Consider the following 8,186-nt stretch of genomic DNA (forward strand, 5'->3'; position numbering starts at 1 on the left):
TGGCTGGCCTGGCGCCAGTGGGTGTCATAGCATGGTCATCCCCACGGTCGTTCTGCTCTTCAGCCATTCTGTCAATTTGTATATTACACTTTTATTATTATAGATTCCCTTACCTTTTGTGACAGTATGGCTGGACCTACAGGGTATTATGCTAAGTGAAATAAATCAGATAGAGAAAGACACTTCTCTATCTGACTTCACTTATATGTGAAATCTGAAGAACAAAATAAACAAATAAACAAAACAGAAACAGACTCACTGATACAGAGAACATTTTGACAGTTGCCAGAGGGGTGAGAGTAGGGGACTAGGTGAAAAAGGTGAAGTGATTAAGAAGCACAAATTGTCCTGGCTGGTGCTGCTCAGTAGTTGAGGGTTGACTATGGGCCAGAAGGCACAGTTCCATTCCCAAAGTGGGACAGGAGGCAGCCGATCAATGATTCTCTCTCATCGTTATTGTTTCTATCTCTCCCTCTCCCTTTCTCTCTGAAAGCAATAAAAATATATTTTTTTAAAAATGAAGCACAAGCACAAATTGGTAGTTACAAAATAGTCATGGGGATGTAAAGTACAGCATAGGAAATACAGTCAATAATATTGTAATGACTACATATGGTGCCAGATGGGTACTAGATTTATTGGGTGACCATTTCATAAGTTATATAAATGTTTAGTCACTGGGTTATACACCTGAAACTAACATAATATTGCATATCAACTGTAAATTAAAAATAAAAATTATTTTAAAAAATGGAGGGTTTAAAAAAACAAAAGTGGCATGGTCAACTATAAACAAGAGCTTGCTACATCAGAGGTGACAGTAAGCCTTTGACACTGACATCAGAACATCAAAACTTGCCTTAGAATTTTTCAGTGGCACTAACGTAAGATCAGTTACTAGCGACTTGTCTATCAGATTTGAAAAACAAAAAAGTATCAAAAGTCACACATGCAAAAATGCTCTTGTTTTGAACCATGTTACAAAACAAGTTTATCAAATGAGTAAGGGAAACAGCAGAGTAGCTAAAGCTGAAAGGAATAGTGAAGTTCAGTTGGTTTGTTGGTCCTGGTTAACTGATGAAAAAACAGGACCAAAGTGGGAAAGCAACTTCCTCAAAACCACACAACGCATTGGCAGAGCTGGAGCCCAGTCTCCTCGCTCCCAGGCCAACACTCTTTTTCACTTCACTGCACACCCTCCCCTTACTTCTAACCCCCACTTGTATTCCTCTATAAATCAGTTGCCTGTCCCAGCACCCCTTCCCCATCCAGCCATCCTCCTCCTTGGAGGAAGATTATTAATATACAGATTCAGCCACTTGGTAGCTCAATTTAAATGGCACTATATAGGGCATGGTGGTGTATGATGGCTGGGAGGAGTCTTGCCCTGCTTTCTAATAAATATGGCAATTTGTGCTTCTGTTCTGAGGCCTTTGGATTTATTCTCCAAATCCCCTCAGGGCAGAGATGTTAAGTGAGAAGTAGGCACTGTGAAATAATAGCCCAGGACAGTCCTATAGAACTTCAAAAAACATTTATATCCCAACTCACCTGGAGGTGGCCAGGAGGAGAGACAGAAGTATAGACCTGCAATGTCCAAGCATGCTAAAGGCAGGTACATCCAACAAGGCTGATGCTCACAGCACACACTCCACTTGTATCCCAGACCTGAGGCTCCAGGAGATGAGCAACTCCCACAGACAACTGAATTAAGAGCCTTTGCTTTTACAAGAGGTTGTATTGTCATTGGGGCTCTCATATTCACAGCTGGTGTTCCGAACTCTCCGAGAAATCTGGTGAGTTCATTCCTCCTCTTGTACCTGAACCAACGGGCCTGGCCTCTGGCCTGGGTTGTCCACTACCCTGCCCCACCAGCTTTTACTGCGTGTGTAGCACCTTAGGCTAGTCTCTGGGGTTCATTTTCCTAACATATGAAAAGCAAGAAATTGCAAGCAATTTGACTTTTGGGATTGTATCCCCCTTAAAAGGAGTTAAGAATGTATGTAAATATTTAGCTGCATGGATGTTCATGACAACATTATTATTAAAAGAGAAAAAGTTGTAATAACCTAAGTGTCCATCAACAGGTTAAATAAGCTTAGTACTTCAGGTAATGGGATAGTATGCAGGCCTCAAATTGATGTTGAGAAATCAATATAAAGTCACAGAAAATGTCAGGTAAAAGAAGGAAAGAAATCACAACATATATGCAGGATTAACCTATTTTGTTTGAAGAAAGGTACATTCATGTATATATAACATATTATATGTAGAATTTGTATTATAGTATGTATAATATATTCTGTATATTACAAATATATATTTATTTAGGAGGGCATTCTAATGATCTAATATGGTGTTACTAAGTGATGATTCTATAAAGTAGGTGAGATCATGAATATTTCACTATTTGTTATTTTTACTTACCTATATTTTCTAGTTCTTTTAATAGTGAACAGTAGTGCTTTTTAATAAGAAAAAGTAATAAAAGAAACTTTATTTTGAAAAAAAATAAGGTTGACCATGATTATTGATGTTCAATCATGCTCAGGAGTTCTGTAAGGAAAACTTTCTTCCAGAAGGGAGGTGAGATGGAAGGAGACAGGAGGGCCCTGCCCCACCCTCCCTTTCCCACCCAGCCTGGTCCCGCCCTCCCCACTTCCACCCCTGGGTGAGAGCTGGGGCAGCAGCTTCTCCCTTTGGCTTCGCCTGGCCTTGTGTGCTCAGTCAATATACTCTCAGTGCTCCAGCTGGAAGTTACTCATCTCAAGCTTTCTGGCCTCATTTTTATTCCCTCTTCAGACATCATTTAAAAGGAATTTCTGTTTAACCACAGCACCCACAGGAAAAATCCTACTAAAAATTCATTTCAACTAAGGTCCAGGAGACAGATGACTTAAATTAGCTCCACCGGCCTCTCAGAGGGCGCCCCAGCCCCATACTGTCCGAGCAGCAGCTGGGCTGAGCAGCTGGCAGACAAACCCCATTTTACACATGCAAACACTCACACACTCACACTCGCTGCCTTTGAGGGGCCTCCGCTCTCCTCTGAATGCTGATTTTCCTTTGTTGATCTTCTCCCCCCACCACCACCACCCCCGGGGGTCCCACCCACGGGAAGCTCTTTCTCAGTGGGCTTCAGCATTCACTCGGCTGGCCCCCTGGGAACGCCTTGATGTGCCGTTATTTTTCTTTTTATGTTTAAGGTCCCCTCCCATGCCCTTGACCCTTGTGGGCTGGTTACACGACTCCAGCCTGAACTCCACTGTGTGTGACCAGAGCAGTGCAGCTGGGTAGGGGTGGTGGGAAATGGGGGTGGGGGGCTTTTCCACTCTTTTAAAGATACTATAATATGATCATGGTTAAGACTAATATGGAAATACATTAAAGGAAGCTCGACCGTGAGACAGATAGAGAAAAGCAGCTCCCACTACCCCACCAGCCAATGATGGAACTCTGCTGTCCCCAACCCTGCCGCTAGGCATGCTCTCCCCACGCCCCCTTAGCTCTTAACCATTCCACGGCCTGTGACAAGGAAGCTGTCCCTGTGATTTTCTTAGTCCAGGGGCTTATTTCTCAGAGATTCCCTCTGCTCCCAGCACCCCCAGCCTTTCTTCATTGTGTCTGTTGAACCCATGACAACTCAGAAGCTAATCTCAGCCCTTCCTTGGTTTCCGAACAGCATCTCTGCAACGTGAGTTAGGTAGCTCTGTGCCCGGCCTCCTGGGCAAGTGCGTGAGCCCCCTTCCCACCCACCACACACTCTCTCGCTGACATTGAGGAGCCTCACATCTCTTCACTTTCCTGTTCCTTATATGCAGCAGATTCACCCCTTCCGCTGAAGCCTGGGCACCTGTTCATTTGGGGGCACAATCCTCATAGACATGATTCCCTGTTCCCATGAATCTTTATAGACACATTTCCTTCATGTAGTTTTTAGGGTGTGGCAGATGTTTACAGTTGGTTATAGTGCTTAGCAGGCATTTTTAAAAATCTGATAAATTAAGTTTCAGATTTTCTTGACTGATTGGTATACATTTCTAGGGTTAGTGGCTTATCAAGTCTTTGCTAATATCCTGGATGCTCTTAAAGGAAATTAATGAAACTGAAGTTTCCATCCATCTGAGCTCCAATTCATCTGTGTACCTTCTGCTTTTGTGCCTTCAAGGAGAGAATTATGGCATGTAGGTATGAGCCTTGTGGCCTTTATCCTTTCATATACATTGAAACACCTGAAATGGGTTGAACGTCAGATATGACCCTGCTGTTAAGAACTTACTTTATTATTCAAGGCTGAATTCAAATCCAATCTCTTAAAAAAAATCCTTTAACCTGCTTAGGTTAGTGTTTACTTTCTTTTCTAAATTTCACCTGTCTATGCCAGTGGTTTGAATAACCCTATTTGATTATGTTAATTCTTTTTAACTTCAAAAAATGTTCACAGAACCCACATGATAATTGTCCTTTTAGCACCTATTTTAAAAATTCATGATGACCAAAGCAGAGCCTTGAATGTGGCTATATATTTTGCCAATCACACTATACATTTGAAAAATAAATATATGTGTCTCCTGGGATTGGCTTAAGTCATCTTATAGATGTTAGGCTTGGAGATACTTAGTACAACTCATGAATGACAAGGGACCCAAGGTCCAAAGTTTGAGCCCCACTGGTCTGTTGCATTTATTTACAGTGAGTCAGAGGCCAGTGATTGTCCCTTAACTATTCAGGTTGGACTATATCCCTCATTAGACTGAATCTTTCCTGAGGAAAAGAACTTTCACTTACATACCTTTGTACATCCACAATGCTAATGGGCCAGTCAGTTAAGGACCATTAATCGAGCACTAACAATGTGCAGGGCACTGAACTTGAATCTGTGGGAGATACAAAGTATAAGATCCAGTTGCTTCCCTTGAAAGCCCACAGTGGTTATAGAGACATGGCAAATGGGTGGATTTGCCTATAAATCTGTGGGCAATAAATTGATTAATGATTTGAGTCTCTGAAAGTCTTGAGAAATATGTAACAATTTATTGGCTAAACTCTACAGGTTATAAGATTAATTACGGAATTAGTTGAACAGACACTAAATGCTATGAAAAGTTGTTAGAGTGTGCTGGTGAGCAGGAAAGCTTTGAAGAAGAGAGGTCTGGGTGTGAACATGAAAGATGGTTAGGATTTGGCTGCATCTGTCAGACCTGGAAGGTGCTCAGAGAATACCTGAATGAATGCATGCATAAGAATACATCATGGGTCATTTGTTCCCAGATAGGTACAAAGTGAAACCCTCATTCTTCTAATGAATAACACACGAGTCAATTTCTTGAAGGGTGTGGTGGATGAAGAGGAGAGGTGCTTTCCTAGTTCCTTCCCCAAGCCACTGAATCCCATAATTACTTAAAATGTGATTCCTGAGGTCCAGGATCATAATAACTATGAGTAGCAGAGGTACTTGACCTCTAGGTGCTGGACTAGAAGCCTAGTGTTCTTTCTACTCTATCTTCTACCCCTGGAATCCCCTCTCTTTTATTGAACTTGTCTAAAACGAGTTTGCCTGAGGCTAACCCTTCCCACCACCTCTTATTCTAATCACTGTGCTAGGCTGACCTTTCTTCACTTGCTATGTAAATGTGCCCTAACTAGAAATTAGAAACAACAGCTGGTTCTAGGACAATGCTTCAAAGAGACCCATTGTGACAACACTATCTCAGTAAAAAGAAAAACTGTTAATTACAAAATACAAATCATTGCTTTATGGATTGTGGGAATCTTATAAACGTGGGTACATGGTGGGGTAGCTTTGGAGGGGTCCTCTCCAATGGCATTAGCTATGACCCACAACACAGAGGTGCCTTTTCTGGATACTACAATCAGGTGGGACCCTTCCAGAGAAGCTGCCACAATCTGGCGAACATTTGGGCAGCCTGGGGATCTGAAGAGTCGACGGGTGGGCACTGGGGTACACAGGTATGTCTTCTGACCAAGGATGCTCAAGTCTCAAGAACCTGTAGGGCAAATACCTTCAAGAAGTTATTCCCAAATCCCCTGGAAATCTGTGGGCTGAAGTCAAGCGATTGGTTTAGCCTGCTCGCTAAGAGGTATTGGCCTCTCCTAACTGTGTACTTTTCTTATCTCCGTGACAACTTTCTTTACCACTCTCAAAGATGCCTGGTCTTCCCAACAAAGCCTCGCTGGATCCCACATGTCCTCATTTGAGAAAACACCATTACACAGCTTATCATTTAGGTAAACCCATGATTCTCATATCAGTGGATTGAGCATTTCCTAGTATGGACGATTTATTGCTACAGAAGCAACTTCTGCTCTGCACATTGTTTAATTGAAATATTGAAATACCAAGAAAGAAGAACAAATAAATGTCCCAAGTAATTGTGATCAACTGTGCAAATACAGCAATGCTGTGCTGGTTGCCTTAAGTTTATTTGCTCTCCCATGAATGAAGATTAAGCAGAGGTGTGGTTCAGAAGTGCTCTGAGTGTTTGGACAAGCCGTGCTCTGTGTGAAGATGATGAACTGGCTGTTGACCTTTGTCAATATCACTTGCACTTGATATTTAGTGACATTTAGCCTCTGTGACCCTAGAGTTTGCTGGCCTGTGTTTGTTTCTCCACCCACCCTGTAAAAGCTGCTGTTCGTCAGGCTCTGTCCTAGGCATGAATCACTTCACACACCTCCTGGGCCCTCTTGTCCATTCCTATGGCTAAAATTCTGTGTAAACATGTTGACAACATTTGAGTTCTTATCTTCAGCTCCAGGCTGGAATACCCTCCTTGCTGCTGGGTGTGCATGCATTACAGGCGACTCTGGCACAACATATGCCAGTGAACAAACTTTCTTACCCTTCAAACCTGTTGCTGCTCTGTGTACCCTTTTAGTAAAAGGCAACATTATTTCACTCAGGTGTGCAAGTTAGAGACCAGGAAGTCATCCTTAACTTTCCATTCCTTCACCTACCGCCTCCAAATCAGTCATCAAAGCCTACTGATTATCCCTCCAAACTTTCTAAAATCCAGCTCCTAGTTTCCACCCCACTCTAGTTCATGTGCCAGACCTCTAACCTGGAATACCACGGCCTCTTAAATGTTTTTAATCATGAAAATATTGTACTTACTAAAAATATATACCTATTAACAGGAATCCAGCCAGGCCTAGGCTGAGGGAGTGTCCTCTGAGTTGATTTTGGTTTGCTCCTGCCAGGGGTGTCAGTGGCTTAAGAACAATTTTTAATACAGATTTCTTGGCTTCAAGGTTCCTAGTCCACACAACTAGTATAGTCTCAACCCCCTCAAATGATGTGAGGCCAGAAATGGGCTTAAAAATCCTTAATGGAGACTTTCTTTTAGAAAATGTAATTGTTTTATTAATTTTTTAAGAAAAAATTAAGTAGAAATAAAAATTTCAATATTTTCTTCCCTTTCCTCAAAAGATTATCTTGTGTACTCTGTGGGGTTCTCACCTCACCTTTCCTATCATGGAAGAACCAGCTGTCTGATGGTTTTCCAGTTCCAGCTCCCAGGCCTTTGTTTTTCCCTCCAATGTACTTGGTAGCTAGCATACCACTTACTGGTATTTGTCATCATAGAAAAGGCTAGCAAAACTGGAAAATTTGTGATGTAAATAAAGTGCAATCGTGTCTTTTGGTTGGATTTTAGATTCTTCCAAATGTGCTTTACCTTAGTACAAAGTATTGTAAAGCTTCTACTAGTTAAAGCTTCTTATAAAAGCCGCTACACTGATGATATCTTAAAGCACACAAATGAAATATGTAGAGATTTGCACACAAATGAAGTATGAAGAGCCTGCTATTCCCTCAGGACCTACCACTCACAGTGCATGACCTGGGGCTCTGACACACAATACAAGGGATGCCACCTGTGTCAGTCCACATATTAAAGACTAGAAAATGTAATTGTTTTATTAATTTTTTAAGAAAAAATTAAGTAGAAATAAAAATTTCAATATTTTCTTCCCTTTCCTCAAAAGATTATCTTGTGTACTCTGTGGGGTTCTCACCTCACCTTGTAGATCACTGCTTTATAGGAGGGTGGTACAGGTTAAGCTGTGTTCCCTTGATTTTGAACTTCCAGCTTCCAGAACTGTGAGGCAATACATTTCTATTGTTTTTAGCCATGAAACTTGTGATACTTGTTACACAGCCCTCA

The sequence above is a fragment of the Myotis davidii genome, unplaced genomic scaffold, assembly GCF_000327345.1.
Source record: "Myotis davidii unplaced genomic scaffold, ASM32734v1 scaffold1069, whole genome shotgun sequence".
NCBI lineage: Eukaryota > Metazoa > Chordata > Mammalia > Chiroptera > Vespertilionidae > Myotis > Myotis davidii.